Here is a 17,250-nt window from a genome sequence, read left to right on the forward strand (position 1 = left end):
ATTATAAGGACTAAATTCATTTATTTTTAAAATCGAGAATCAAAATATATCAAAGTTTTAATCAGAGACCAATTTTAAGTTTACATCAAAATTTAACCTATATATATACATATATATACATATACATATATATACATATACATATATATATACATATACATATACATATACATATATATATATATATATATATATATATAAAAGACCAATTTAAGACGTAGCCAAAACTTAGGTAATTAGGTGTGATTTTTACACAAGGGCGATCCAATTGGTCCCCAATTTCTTGACTTAATTTTTGTTGTACGTGAAACGTGAGAAGAGGTACTATTATAGATAGAAATAATGTTAAAATGAATGCAATGAATTTAAAACGGTCCCTCTTTGAGTGAAAGGTCACAAGAGAGACACTAATGAATACAAATGTTGTCATGAATGAATGGTGGATATCAAATTTAGTAATTTTAAAGGGAGTTCCGATGTTGCCCCTGTGTCACTGATTGCATGATGTTACATGCAGGAGAGAACAAATTTAGTCAAATCCCAAAAAAGAAGAACAAATAACCATCCAGATAACCCAATATAAAGAAGCCACACATTTATTCTTAAACACAAGAATATCCATGGCGGAGCAGCGTGAGAAGCTTCACGTCGTGCTGTTTCCATGGCTAGCATTTGGTCACATAGGTCCATTTTTTGAGCTTTCAAAACTCATAGCTCAAAAGGGTCACAAAATTTCTTTCATTTCTACACCTAAAAATATCCATCGCTTACCCAAAGTGCCTGAAAACTTGCAACCTTTGGTGGATCTGATAGAACTGCCACTGCCCCGTGTTGACAAACTCCCAGAAAATGCAGAGGCGACAGTGGACATTCCTCACCACCTCATTCCATACCTCAAGCAGGCTTTTGATGGTCTTGAACAACCTTTGACCAAGTTTCTGGAGAGATGCAAACCAGATTGGATAATATACGACTTTGCACCGTATTGGTTGCCGCCAATATCTTCTAAGCTAGGAATCTCATGCATGTATTTCTGTATTTTTAGTGCATCTGCTATCTATTTTTTTCTCCTGAAAGACACAGATTTTGCTGAAGAACATTATGAGACAAATGAATCGGGGGTTTCAGACCTGTTTCGAGTCCTTGAAACTTGTAATGGTGCTCAAGTTACTGCTATAAGAACCTGCACGGATATTGAAGGTGAGCCTCTCAAATTGTTCGAAAGTATATATAGTAAACCGGTGATTCCAGTTGGGTTATTGCCACCTTCATTACAGTTTAGTGAAGACAGGAATGATGAAAACTGGGATACCATACTTAATTGGTTAGACAAACAGGAAGAAGGGTCAGTGATGTATGTAGCTTTTGGAAGTGAAGTGACACTGAGCGATGAAGACTTTACTGAAATTACTAAGGGAATAGAAATGTCTGGTTTTCCCTTTTTCTGGGTTCTTAAAAGTCAAAACAGCTCTAACGTTGAGTTGCAGGATTCGCTTGTGAATAACTCAGGAAAGGGATTGGTGTGGAGAAGATGGGCACCACAGATGAGGATTTTAGCACACAAGTCTGTTGGGGGATTCCTCACTCACTGTGGTTGGAGTTCAGTTATAGAGAGTCTTCAAGTTGGTTGTCCACTTGTTATGTTGCCCTTCCAAATTGATCAATTTGTAGTTGCTAGGCTTATGGAGGAGAAAAGGGTAGGGGTCAAAGTTAAGAGAAGTGAGCATGATGAGAAGTTCACCGGGGAATCGTTGGCCAATGCATTGAGATCAGTGATGTTGGAAAAAACTTATAGAAATGAAGCAAAGGAAATGAGCAAAATATTTGGGAACAAAGAACTGCACCAAAAATATGCAGATGAGTTTGTTGAATATATGGAAATCCATAGGCCTGCCATAAAGGATTAGCCTTTCTGCTATTCTATTATATCATACAAAATAGGTGAGCTTTTGTTGTGCTATTTCTTTTCTATTTCTGCTAATATCTTATAAATTTCATACTACATAGTCTGCGATGAAGGTGCTATACCTAATTATCATATTACATAGTCTGCTATTATCTTATATTATGGATTAACATTTTACCTAATTAAAAAACATGTAGGTTGAGGTATAAAGACCCTGGCATCCGAGATTAAATTCGTATTATCATTGAGGACAATGACTTGCTGAAAATAAAAGCCACTGGTTTGCTGTCTTGTTTTTTTTGTACTATGTCATCAGCCAGGATATTTCAAAGTTTATGCTATGGTTGATTATTTGTATTAGATGCTTAAGTTTTAAGTTTGTTGGTTATTGGTTGAGTTGATTAGTGGTGATGGAAACCTAGTGGAGATCCATGCATGGACCTACAACTTTAAGGACTTTTACCATTGTATTTTATGTTTTGTCTAACATTATAAATATATGTATATGTTTTTCTTTAGGCATTCTATTTGAACTAAGATTTTTATTTAAGGTTAGCTGATTTGGGGATTCTTTCTGCGATTTAGGGTTCTTCTGTCGTTTCTGGTTTTTCTACCTTTCAGGTTGCGAAGACAATGAAGATCGAATCACGATTGGTGGCGACCTAGCGAGTAGCTCGCAAAGAGGCGCTTGTGTGTTTGGGTGGTCTCTACGGCGGCATTGACGAGGTGGTCAGGTGAAGATGCTTCACAGTGACGATTGATTTGGGAATTTTCGCAGATTCAACTTTTTATTGTCAATTTTGCATCAGTTCACATGCATCCTTTTTTGGTTTTTGATTTAGGAATTTTTGCAGGTTCTGATTTTGTCTTGCAGTGGTGAAAATGTTAGGCGAACTCGCGATTGGGTTCCTGCAATTTGCAATTCTGTCTACGGTGACTGCCATGGAAGCGTGATTTGGTTACCGTAGAAGATGAAGGACGACATTCCAAGAGCAATGTTTGGTGCTAACAGTGTTTTTGGACCTTTCCATGTGTTATATGAAATGAGATGATCACTTTGCCCTTATTTAAATTTTATTTTCCCTCTTTGCACTCTATTTTTTAATTCAAAAATTAAAACAATACACTTCACACACCTTTTTAATGTCACATCATTTAAGAAGACACTGTCAGCATGCCACGTAACATCCTCCTTAACAACGTCTTCTCAATTTTGACGGAAAGCCCCTGTTTGATTCAATTTTACAAAAATAAGAACCCAATTGAGACGCCAAAAAAGAAAGAGACCAATTTCAGATTCCGGACGAAAATAAGGACCTACCGATACATTAAGCCTAACTTATAATTCTATATTTCTTGGTTTATACTGGTCTAATAATTATAATTTTTGAAATGTTGCCAAAAGAAAATGAACTTTACACCTTTGAGAATTTTGTATATTTACTTATAATTAGTTGTAAAAGTGGCTTTCAGATGGAAAACGAGATAAAATTAAATAATATTTTTTTATGATTTAAAAAATAATTTCACTATCGCAATTAAATTTTTTATTCTTAAAACTATGTATTTTATACAAAATCCAAATTTTAAATCTATATCAATATATTTGAATAAATAAATCTTATAAAATCTAGATTTTAACTTTAAGATTTGTGTAAAATACCTTAGAAATTCACTGGAAATAAAACTTACAATAGAATTGAACAAAATAATGCAATATAATAAAGTTCACTTAAAATAAAATAACACGAAAAAGGTTTTATAATACCTTGTACTGATCTAAAATTAGCTTATAGTAAGCACACAATTTCTTGAAATATTGAATGAAGTAATTTTAGTGAATGTACATAGCTATATACCAATTAAGTCAAAAAAATCAAGATGATAAATCATTAAATCACAATGGTGAATCCAATTTTTGGAAATATACATAATAAAGGGCAATTTATATCTAATACGGATCCTGTGTATTATTGTCATATCTCTTTCATGGAGACATGTGCAATAATGACACTGCAAACTTTTTATAAGGACAAAAAAACTGTTACAACTTGCTTTCTGTTACATTAAATTTTTTTTTCATAATTGATTCTCTATATATAGAAATTAATTTGTCGTTAACTATTTGCTCTACTAAGTAAAATTTTAATTTCTTTAAAATAGTCATGAAGTTTAGAATATATATATATATATATATATATATATATATATATATATATTAACATAGAAAATAGGGATTTATAAGACTTGAGAAGGTTTAAAAAAATGATCTGTAAATATTTTATTATTAAAAGGTTAAATTATATATAGGTTTTATTATAAAAAAATTAGATAAAAATTCTTGTTTATCTCTTAAAAATATTTTACTTTAATTTTATCTGATTTTTCTTTGTGTTACTTCATTCATTTTTTATTAGTTTTTTAATTAGATATTATCTCTTAGTTCACGATGAGAAGTCTATATAACATCCCATTTTAATAGTAAAATACTACTAAAATGAATATTACATATATGATAAATTAACTAATATAAGAAACAAACTTACGAAAGAAAATATTTATACATGTAGATTCGTCTGACTTCTTTACTGAATTCCCTCGATCACATATCGTTGAAGTAACTGAAACAGATGTCTCCCTAAGCTCACACCAATCAAGTAATCATCGCAAAAGAGAAAACATACAAGGACAGACAACAGAAAAGCAAGGGTAAGCTATATATAAAAGAGTTCATACAATTGTATCACAAAACACATTCACATAATTATTCAAACAAGATAAATTAAGACATCCTAACATGTTATGACCTAGACTTGACCGTCCGGACTTAGAATGAGTGTTGAGCTATGGCGGGTTATGCACTCGTGGTGGCCTCTACTGCTTTGCAAAGTCATTGCCAATGGGTTTCACCCTACCATACTCACGAGGTTAGTCTGTTCCGGGCCTTGAGGCATACTGGAAGCCCCCAAGACTAAGACATCCTGCTACTCCTCACGGCATGGTTCAATCCTCTCTACTTGAGAATGAAAAACCATTGGAGTTTCAGGATAACTCCCAAGACTGGGCTTCCTGCAATCATTCTAAACTTACACAGGGCACCACCATGTAACCTCTCCGTGAGGATCATGGAATTGCGTCCACCAACCATACTTTCACTTTAAAACTTAACTCAAGACATGAACAACCAAATACCATAATACATGATCATACAATATCATAGATACTTCTACACCATTCTAATAATCAAAACATAGCTCAAGGTTATCCGAAAACAGGGATAAAAAGAATAAAAATAGGTTCTGGACTAGACGCTCAGCGCACCAAAGTCGTTGTGCGAAAACAGAAACAATGGGTTCTGCTCACTGACCTCTCACTCAATGCACCAACTCTGTGCGCTCAGTTAAAGCCCATTCGCTCAGCGCACCAAGTCTGTGCGCTCAGCTAAACTGAAAATTTTGATATACAGTATCAGATCCTAACCCTTCGCATAACGCCCCAATTCGCTATGCGAGAGCCCCAAGCAGTGGCTCGAACTCCCTAAACACTCGCAAAGCGCACCTATTCGCTATTCGAATAAAATGACAATGGTTCCAAACCCCAACCAGGCGCTCAACGTCTTGATTCGCTGTGCAGATCAGCAAACAGAGAACAACCTCTGAAAACATTCGCACAGCGCATCTATTCGTTGTGAGAATGCCTTGGTAGAAAGCATCTCACTAGGGTGACTTGCTGTGCGAATTCATTCGCTCAACGAGTCTGCATAATCTGCAGCACCAAAATTCTGCAGAATTATGCAACTCAAACACCAATAACCAATTCTAACTATTTTTCCCAACTTCTAACCATCCTAATTTGTGTTATATACTTAATTAGACTTAAGTAAATGATTCTAAACCTTCCTACCATCAATCTAAAGTTTTTATGAACCAATTCCTACTCTAAAACATCAAATTTATCAAGTTAGGGACCCAAATGACAATTTACCACTTAGAACCTGTTTTTAACTATTTGAATGACTCAAACAAGTCACATTTGACTTACCTAAACTGTCCCAACAAACTAATTGAGCTTCTGACTCCTAATTCTCATTTTCACTACCTCCCTTCCTCCAAATCAACTATAAAATCAATAAAACAATCTTCAATTCACCAAGGTACATCTCCACAGCAGATTTATACAGTCTAATCATACCACATACAGATTTAATCAATCCAATACACCACAATCATCATTCAATTCAGATAAAAATCAAAGTTCATCCATGCACATTTACAACAGCCACATTACGCACATTCATTTTGGCATTTAACTTAACATTTCAGTTCCAGATATCTAATACTAACAAACTATTCACAAATCCATAAACTCATTCAATAAACAGCGACAAAATCCAACTTCCCTTACCTCACTCAAACTTAACACAGCTCACAAAACCCCGGTTGAAGCTTGCACCACAAGGAAACTCGACAGAAACCTACAACTCACCAATTGGTGATAGGAAACAACTCTTAAAACCTAGATGGAGCTATAAATTGAAGAGGAAAGCAACCCAATACATGCAAACAGAAAAAAGTTGCATGATCAAGGTTAAAGACGTACGGGAAAATAAGAGAAACGACTTACCGGCTGAAAACAAGAAACTGATCGGTCAAGATTGTAGCCCTCGACACCAGGATCGTCTAGACACTTCCTGATCGTCGAACAGATAACTCAAATGAGAAAAGATCTAGAGAGAAGGCAGTGAACTCTAGGTGAATAGTGTTATAGAGAGATAAAAGTGTTTTATATAATGAACCGAGCTTTAGAAAGTTCTATTTATATTATAAGATTATTTTAAAGTAACTTGCTCGTCTCATTATTTTAATACACCTATCTACTCTAATACTCTATTTTCTAGGTTCTTACCGTCTACATATATTTATTATATTGAAATATTCAGTAGAGTAATTTCTTCTTTTATTTCTTTTTAGAAATTTGAATTAGTCAATCTAAGTGTATATGTGGTTGTGATCCTTGTAATGGGTCAGATCATTGATATGAGATTGCTTTTGTGTAGATAGAATTGCTAGACGTGTGAACAATTAAGGAGAAATTTAAAGTTTTAGGTTTTCGACTTCAAGTTAAAGGAAAATTTATAGCATTGTGGTATCAATTTGATTTCATGTAATATTGTATATATGAGTGTATTAGGTTTGATAAAGTGTTCATTTGGGGATTTATGAACATGTAGTTGGCATTGGGCATCTGGGACTACTACTGCGCACTATTGGAGTTTTATTTAAGACAATGGACACTGGAGTTAGTGGCGTCAAGCAATGCAATTTTATCGTCAAACTTTGTCCAGTGTTGATAAATATACGTTAATTATGTCGAGAATGTATGAATTTATCTTGATTATATGATTTTCTAATAGAAATTTGAATTATGCAAAGTGAAGAAGTAATATATGATTGGTGTGTGAAATGTATTGATGAAATGACTTAAATTAGACTATCATAACTCTACTAAATTTTGGATTCATATACAGAAAAGTCTTTAAAATGAGAATCGAATTTCATGACTAAAAACTACTATGAATAATTTATGAATGATTTACTCTCTTATACAAGAATTTGGTATGAATGATTAAGTCATTTTGTGATGAAAGAAATATAGTATTAATAATTATATGATAAACTCTTTATGGCTATAATCTTCAAGTTTCTTCATATATTATAAGTTAAATAATTGTATTTTGTGATATATAGTTTATTCTTTTGCTAGGATCATGTTACTCAAGTATGTAGGAAAAAATAGAGTATAGACTTGGAGCAGCACTGAAGCTGCCTAAAGACAGACCAACGATGTGTAGTTTTATATGTATATAGAATACGTGATATTTATTTTGTACAAGCCTTATATCCTGTTTATGTTTTAAAAACCTATTGCTAGTTTGGAGAACGGTACTTAATATACCTATACTCGTTGTTCTATCTAATGCTTTAATAATGCATGCGATCAATCATAGTTTCAAATATAAATATATATATATATATATATATATATATATATATATATATATATATATATATATATATATATATATATATATATATATAATATTGTTATTTTAAGTTAATTATACATACATGTTACCATTAGGTTATATAGGATTGAATATCATTAACTAAGTATCTAATATGATTTTAGTCTATGTTGAAAAGAAAAAAAACTGTTATGTTGTGATTTAAATAAAAGAATATGTTTAACAACATCTCTAAAATTTGGTTAAATCTGATACTCATAAGTAGTTGATTGTTCTGTCTTTCCTATAATCTATTGAGAGATTAATCTGCATATATACTTATCTTCCAGCATTAGGGTTGTGAAAACTGGATTCTTTTTCTGCTGTTAGATGCTTTCATCAGCTAAGTGTTTTCTTGCACCAATGTCTTTTCAGCTTATATGTACAAAGGTATTACATCGCTGGTTTCCCTGTTCTTTTGATGTGTTTTGCCATTATCGCTTTCTCTGTTTCAAGGAATGGAATCCATACAAAATAATATGAAAAAATATGTATAAATGGAAATGGTTTTTTTTTACGTTGAATCCTATTTTTTAATGAATTTTTGTTTCAACGATTTTTTGAATTTTCGTTTGCGAACCTGGTGTGACACAAAAAGTATTGTGGAATCAAATGGTATACTAAGGAACACAGATCATGGTCACAAAAACTTCCTTTAAATGGTGTCTATATATGGAGAGGTCATAAACATTTGTTGCCCCTTACTGAAGAAGATGGTGAGTCGTTGGGTGGGGCCAATAAATCCTTGTGAGGTAGAGAATGATATCATTTATTTTCGTGGATGTATGTATGTTTTTAGGATTTGATGTAGGTGGATTGGAAGATGAAAATGTTTGTAGAGATCAATGAGTTACAGAAACACCAATAATATTGGTGTAGCCAACTAAGAATCGACACCACTTTACCCAAAATTTTAAGACAATGAATTAATAGATCTTTCATTTCTCATTTTTATCCAATGTGGGACTTAGACTCACTTGGATTTCCAACCCAATGTACCGGTTCTCTTGGATCTACAATACCTCCACGAACAATGTGTGAGCCTCTTCTCGCTGTATTCAACTTCTGGCAGTATACCAAACAGCTGCCACTGTAGTGATAGTTCTCTCTTTGAGATACAAAAAAATCTTTTTCCAAATAGATGGAGGTGCTGTTCTTGTTATATTTGTTAGATCATAGAAGTTTGAAACTTTAAAGTTTGAAACTAACGTTTATGAAATGTTGAAAAGGTTCGAAAACTATAATCACCATGAGAAGAATACAAAAGTTTCAACCACTATATATTTTTAGGTGGACTATTTCAGCCACACAATAGATATGTCTAATGCACCTTTCCTTTTAGATTCAATCTAGCCTAGTCTATAATTCAAAATAAATACACTAGTACACATGAAAATCTTTTTTTGTTATTTCATGGGTTGGACAAAGAATGATTTAAATTTTTTTTTAATGAGCATAATACATGAGAACGTGAGCAACCTCACTTTCTACCATTGTTATAGGAGCGAAAGGTATATAATTCACCTTCTTAATTATGCTAATTAAGTTTCACATATAATAAGATGAAATATCTATAGATATCCATATAAAATTAATGATTGGTGGTTTAGTGTTATGTAGGCCATAACATTGAGAAAATTCCTAGCAGAGATGTTGTTGGCCAATTAGGTTTGCTTTGTAGGAGCACTTCAAATATCAGTTGCTGGAATCTTTGGAGAATGCCACCAACCTCATGCTTGGCCCCTTGGTTGGGACACACAACTCTTTGCTCTTACTTACGTAGTCAATGATTTTGGATCGGATCGGATTCATATTTGGTCTAAAAATGATAGTATATAATTAACCTCACCTCTATGTGTTTTCAAGAAGTTAGATAATCTATTCTCTTGACTAATTAGACGTTGAACCATGACGTAGTTTGATGTCAAATCTTTCGTTGATAACAACACTGTAATTAATGTTTTCAACTTCTCTTTTCTACCGACCAATTCTACTGATCAATTAGACGTCGAACCATTGTCTAGTTCGACGTCCAACCCTTCATTGGTAACAACATTGTTATTAATGAATGTTCATAACCTTCTTCTTCACCTGACCAATTAAATGTCAGACAATTTCCTAATTCGACGTCAAAACTTTCATTTAACTCAATCATTAAATTATTGTTTATAACCTTCATCTTCACCTGACCGATTAGACGTTGAATTAGTGATCAGTTTGATGTCATTGTGTTTAAAAAGATTAACCATTGAATATATTGTGAAACATGATTTAATTTTTCTGAAGATTTTTATTTCAGTAAGATTTCATTACATTTCTATCTTCCAAAAAACATTTTTCGGTCTTCAAATTTCAAAGTGCACCTTCATTAATACATACATATTTCCTCAAGATGAATGTGCACTTTGAAATCCAAGACAACAAATTGCTATTTAAAGAAGACAAATGCTCATAAATCTGAAGGTATGGAATGAAAATGTTAATTGTATACGAATATTAGTCGTCGGACGATAACCCAGTTTGACGTCAAACCCTTCGTTGAAAGCATTGTAATTGATGCTCCCTCCATTGAGCAATTGGACGTCAAACAGTTTCTCATTTCCATGTCAAACACTTCATTCACAACACTTTAACTAATGCTCTCAACTACCCCTTTCTGTTGACCAATTAGACGTCGAATCGTTGCCTTGTTCGACATCAAACTCTTAGTTGATAGTTATCGCAACTAGGATCGCGACAGGGAACTGACGAAACATTAGAGAAAAATTAAAAAAAAATAAAAATTAGAGTTTGGAGTCGCCACTATAGTTTATTCTGAAAAACTACGAAAAAAAATCATAAAATAAGGCTTGGTCTACAAAAATCATAATTTTGAATTAAGGAGTCGGTTACGTGAAGGCATTAGCATCCTACAACATATGCTCGAGAACCGTACTTTTAAATAAATGTGCAAAGATGATGTGATTTTCAAAATGTCATTTTTTTTTTCGAAAATAACAATGTAATGTAACATGAAACAAACAATATTTTTTATCTTTAAAAAGTCTAACAATGATTGACCTCGCTCCTACGTATTCTTATTTAACATGAGAAATCATGGGTGAGTAGTTATTTTATCATCATCTGAAAAGTTTGTTTGGGAAATGAATTGGAAAATTTCTTTGAAAATGATTAGAGATGATTTTGAATTTTTAGAGAATGAACCAAAGAATATTCTTGCTCCTAAGTATCTCTACTCATAATGGAGAATTAAATATAATGTAGTTTTGGCTAATGATGAAATTTGGAAAAAAGATTGATATTTTTTTTGTATTTTCGTGATTTTATGATTTTTGATAATTTTGAATTATTTTAAAGAAAAACATTGTCAGGATGAAAGTTGGACATAAAACATATGGATGACAAAAATATTTTTGATGATTTTTAGAGATTTTTGCATTTTTTATGATTTTTGACTTGATTATAAGAAATTAAGACGAGACAAAGAATTGCAAGAATATTTATTTATTTACAGTAAAATTATTTTTAATTTTTTTATTTAATTATCAAGTAAATTCAAAACTTGACATGATAATTAATATTTTTTTAATTATTAAAAAACTCAATTATCAAACAAATTCAATACTGGACATCACAGTTGAAACTATTATGAAAAAATATTATTAAATAAATCTGAGACATAGACAATCAAAAAAGTCATATAAATATTTTATAGGAAAGCCTATCATCCTCGTTCTCTGTCTATAACAATCCAATGGATCGTTCCTGTTGAGTGCGCAACGCCAACAGCCGGATTCATCTCACTGTTAACCTCTCACCTAACCTCTCTTTTGCTGCCATAAAAAGAAAACTGAAAGCATATCTAATTGAATTTGGTTAATTATACAATTATAAGTTTGTTAAGAAAACCTTTAATAGAGTCTAGTTAAACCAAATTCACAAGACAATAATTTTTATAAAGTAGAGAACCACATTTTAGATTACAAACTAAAATGAAGACTGGGACAATCTTAAAGTAATCATTATTTCAAAACTTTGCAAACACGCCTGCGCCAACATACACATGTATTCAGTACAACGGTTTCAGAGACCCATGTAGAATAATATGGAATATATAAATGTTAAAAGATTTGACACTCTTCACTATCCTTTCAGTGCCATAACTCATATATGTTTCCCTACTTGAATGTATGTTACAAGGATCAAGACCAAAAAATGTGTCAACTTTTCATTTTCAATTTCTATATAAATGGCAGAAATCTAAGCACAAGAGTAAAGTTCACTTTTCATTTTTCTTTAAAATTCCTTTTCCAAGTTAGCCACTGTGTTTTTTTGTTTCAAAGTCTGTTAAGAGTAGACCACACTACTGTTTCTATTGTTCAGCAAAATGGAACTTTAAGATGAAGAAGAACACAGAGTTCAGAACCTGTTCCGATTTTACTATCTTGGATTATGACATTTGTTAGATTCACTAATATGAATTCCATAAGTTGGACCGATGGTCTGGTTGTACTTTGGGGCCCAGCTAGGTTGAGACACCCGTTGTGGAAGGTATTGGAGTAAGAGAGGGTAGGAAGAGGTTAACAGTGAGATGAACCTGACCCAACAGTTTGGCATGGCACACTCAGCAGGAACGACCCATTGAGTTGTTGTAGACGAAGAGAACGAGGATGAAAGGCTTTCCGAAGAGACGGCGAAGGGATCAAGGTGGAAGGTCGGGACGCAGGTGGTGGTGTCGGGGGTGGAGGCCGAGGTAGAGAGAGGGAGGAGGGCTATATGGGTGGGGAAGGCGTTGATGTGGATTTTGCAGAAGCAAAGTGTGGTGGAGGATGCACCCCGGAGAGGGGTTTGGTTGGAGAATAAAGTTTCAGAGCTAGAGATTTTGAATTTTCAACGTGGCATGAAAATTCACACACTGTTAACCAACCAGCTTACTGAAAAGTTAACGCATCGAAAACTAGAACACTTTCATAAAAGAAAAAAGATTAAAATGTAAAAGTTTGAGAGAGAGATTAAATAAAAAAAAAGTTTAATAGTTAAGAGACTAAAAATATATTTATATATATATATATATATATATATATATATATATATATTTTGTAATTTTATGATATTTTTGTGAATATTTAAAATAAAATAAAATTATGAAAATAGTTATGGGTTTAATATTATTTACCTGAGTATTTAAAATAGAACAATAAAATTATTTACGCAAAGTGTTTTTAAAGAAAAGTGAAATAGAAAATATATTAAAACTACATGTTCGAAATGTTAAAAACACGCTAGAACCATAATTTATTTATTTTATTTAAGAACAATATTTTAAAAATATGCTAAACACTAAAAATATTTTTTTTAGTTTTAATATTTTATATACTTTTATTTTTAATTTTCATTTTTTTATGACTTTTATATTTATATTTAAAAAAATATTGTAGAATGCAGCAAACAGACAATAATCAAACAAATACCAAAAAGTAAAGAAATAAAAGCAAAGAAAATGAAACAGCCAAATCTACAACCCATCGCCGGCACTGGAGATTGGGAGGAGGTTCGACTCTTTCCCTGTTCATTGTTATGAATCCTGGAGCTATGTTTCTTCACAGGCTTCCTTGTTGTTATTAAGCCATCAGTGATGTTCATAGACCCAGTTTTCATTAAAAGTTTTGTTGATGATAATACGGGGAAAGGTAGCTCTGTGTATGCAGGTACCGATAAAAAAACATCACACAGTAATAATGTTCCTCTTCAATTAATTGAGTTACTTTTTACTGAACATTTAATAAAATTTGTATCTAATACAAATAATAAAACCTTACAATAAAATATCAATTAATTTAAAATAAAATCTACTTAATCTATCTCAATTTTATATCAATAAAATAAAATAATATTCTTTTAAATAAATAAAAAATCAAAATTATTTACGTATCTGTTTTATTTCTATCGAAAACAAATCAAATATTATTCAATTCAAAATTAATAAAATAAAATTTTAGTGAATTTTTAAAATTTAAGTTGAGCCACGGCTCATGTTATATCTCCAGTGAAAGAAGGTGATGGCGTTAGAACGATGAAGGTGAACTTAAGATATTGGTCATGAAGCTGTATTGGGATAGCAATTTTGAGGAAAAAATTTGATTCTGAATATGTCTTTTGTGTGTTCTCTGCTATGGAGATTCAGCTTATTCTTCTTTTTTTGTGGGTGGTTAATTTCTGTTTTTGTGGTTTTGTTGAGTGCAGTGTCAGTAGCTGGATTATCACGGGTCGGTGGGAAACGGGAATTATGGAGCACAGTTGGAGGCAGAAAATTACGTACGGAGAGGGAGCTTTTAACAGTCCACTGGATATTGTCGGCCATTGCTGATCAGAGATACCAAAATTATTGCATGGGTTGGCAAAATAAACAAAGGGACAATAAAAAAATTATTTAAAGAAGCAAGAGGGAAGATTTATGCTCTGTTAGTTAAACGAAGGTGATTTCCTGTTTATAGGAATTAGAATGGATGGATTTATGAGAGGAATGACGTTCGCTTACTTTGATTTGTGATGATTTGCATGGAAAAGAGTGCAATCGATTAAAAAAAGTGTAATCGATCACAGAAAAATGAAGGTTTAGTCACACACGCGTAACACGCTATATATTTTTCAGGTTTTTTATAATTATTTTAATATTATAATTTAAAAACATCTATATCTTAATAAAATTAGATATATTATATTTTCTAATTTATTAAAAATAAATCGATTATTTAATTTTTATAATTTTTAAACATTAATTTTATAAATTTTTTTTAATTTTTTTTTTCTATAAACATTTTTACAATTAAATATAATATTTATAAATAACATTTTATATTACTTTTATAACTTGGGATATTTTGATAATTTTTAATTTCTACCAGTTAAACTAATTTTTAAAATCTATCACATCAATCAAATACTACACTAATTCTCACAAACTTTACTTTCAAATTCACTCTCAATCACCCACAAATCCACTGAAAAAACAACAAAAAAAAATTACCTTCAAATCCACTCAAATTCATTTAAATCATATCCCCAAAATCATCTTTCCCAGATCACTCTAAAAGAACAAAGCCTCCGTGTTTTTCATTCCATCTCCATGCATAGCCTTCATCACTGGTAAATTTATTCAAAATACAACATGTAAGATTGGTAATAGAAGCAATAACAAGCATAAAAGCATAAGGATTAGCGTGTGTCTCTGAGGCGTTTGAGGCGTGTGAGATGAGCAATGAGCGCAGTTAAATTATTGTAAGAGGACCCTCCATCCTGAAGAGCTTGTTTAGCCTTATCCGAAAACTCCTGTGCACGGCGTCTGATTTGGTCAGCTTCATCACCGCCGTCCATCAGCCTCCTCACAGCCTTCTCGATGCAATCTCTGGTGACCAGCTTCTCCCTCTCTCCGTAGCCGGTCTCTCTCCACTCGGTGGCACCCACCTCCACCGCAACCCCACGCACCTCAGTAACCAGTCTCTCGTTGTAGAACTGATCCCCTAACACCGGCCACGTCAGCATGGGAACTCCAACTGTAACGGCCTCTAAAGTAGAGTTCCAACCGCAGTGCGTGAGAAAGGCCCCGACAGCATTGTGGGCCAGGATAACAAGCTGCGGGGCCCACCCTCTGATGATAAGCCCTTTCTCTGCGTTCCTCTCTTCGAACCCCTTTGGCAGCCACTTCGTCTTCTCCTCTTCGCTCTCATCCTCTTTCCCCTTCTTTTCCGGAACCACCCATACGAAATTATGCGCCGCTTCTTCCAGCCCACACGCCATCTCGAAAAGCTGTCTATCCGGAAACCGACACATGCTACCGAAACATACATACACAACAGATTTCGCCTGCTTCGAGTTCAGCCAACTCACACATTCTTCCTCGCTCACCACACTCTTCTGGCCTCTCTCTTCGCCGCCTTTCGCAACTAGACATGCTGGCCCAAGATGCCAGGCTTTGTGGGCCTTGCCTTTCTCGTAGTGCTGGATGTACTCTTCTCCGTCAAGCTCCACGAAGTTGTTCACGATGAGACCATCGCTCTTCATCTCTGTTTCCAGAAGACTCTCCAAGAAGGCGGTAACCCTCTTGGGAGGTCTCGACCACATGGTGATGCAATGGGGAAAATCGGGGATCACGAAGGGGTCGGCATCAGAAACAAGTGCGGGGTTCAATCTCACGGACTCCATGGCGGCCACGGTGAAGAGGGAGAAGCCGTTGAAGGCGAGTCTGGCGATGCGGAGATTGTTCGCCACGTCATGCACCCACGGGTGGAAGAAGTCGGCGACGACGCAATCGGGTGGGTGCTGCTCTAGGAAACGGCTGATGGGGACGCGGAGGAGCATGCTGGCGTGGAAGAACTTTCGGGCGCTTTCAAGGTCATTGGCTGCGGACATGACTTCTGCGCCGTCGGAGAAGCCGGCTTCTTGGGCGGGGAAGTCGACAACATGGAGGAGGAGGGAGGGGCTGGATTTGCGAAGGATTTGGGCGTAGGAGGGAGTGGTGATGACAGTGACGCGGTGGCCACGTGCGGCGAATAGTGTGGCTATGTTGGAGAGAGGGATGAGATGGCCTGGTGCTAGGAAAGGAATGAAGTGAATGTTGAGCTGTGGGTGTTCATTATTCATGGCTCTGACGAAGTTCACGAGATGCTTTTCACCGCTTCCTTGATAACAGTGCTTTCGATATAAAGGAAGCTCCTCCACACTCATTGCATTCCTTTTCAGGGTCGTGGTTATTTTATACTAGATTCCAAGTTCATAAAATATTATTTTATTATAACACTGTCATTTGTTTTTTTCTTTAACTTTGATTAGAAAGATTACTTTAACTGATAACTATATTTTAATAGGCAATTTATTTTATAATAACTTTTTATTAAAATTCAAAATTTTAATAAAATATATGTATTGTACTTGAAAATGTTACGATAAAAATATTTAGGGTTAAATATGTTTTTAGTCCCTAAACTATTGGCCGTTTCTGGTTTTCGTCCCTCTTCCAAAGTAAGGTACGATTTGGTCCTCATTCTTTAGAAAAACGTTCGTTTTAGTCCTCAAAATTTTGTTTTTAGTCCTCGTTTTAGTCCTCAAAACGTTCGTTTTTTCGACTAAAACGAACGTTTTTTAAAGATTGAGGACCAAATCGTACTTTAGTTTGGAAGAGGGACGAAAACCAGAAACGGTCAATAGTTTAGGGACTAAAAACATATTTAACCCAAATATTTAAGGTGTGATGAACATACGAAGAATTATTCATTATGATATT

At 33.8% G+C, this 17,250-nt stretch overlaps 2 pseudogenes across 1 annotated transcript; one reads left to right on the top strand and one right to left on the bottom strand.

Annotated features, from left to right (window-relative positions):
* The first annotated feature begins 561 nt into the window (after window positions 1-561).
* On the top strand, window positions 562-2,424 carry LOC124840371 (putative UDP-rhamnose:rhamnosyltransferase 1 pseudogene; annotated as a pseudogene). Its single transcript, XR_015780547.1, has 2 exons — window positions 562-1,941; window positions 2,104-2,424. The product of XR_015780547.1 is annotated as a putative UDP-rhamnose:rhamnosyltransferase 1 pseudogene (transcript).
* Window positions 2,425-14,911: 12,487 nt separating this feature from the next.
* On the bottom strand, window positions 14,912-16,826 carry LOC124840369 (UDP-glucosyl transferase 73CC6 pseudogene; annotated as a pseudogene).
* Window positions 16,827-17,250: the final 424 nt, after the last annotated feature.

The sequence above is a fragment of the Vigna umbellata genome, chromosome 7 (genome assembly GCF_029865625.1).
Source record: "Vigna umbellata cultivar VRB3 chromosome 7, Vumbellata_1.0, whole genome shotgun sequence".
Lineage (NCBI taxonomy): Eukaryota > Viridiplantae > Streptophyta > Magnoliopsida > Fabales > Fabaceae > Vigna > Vigna umbellata.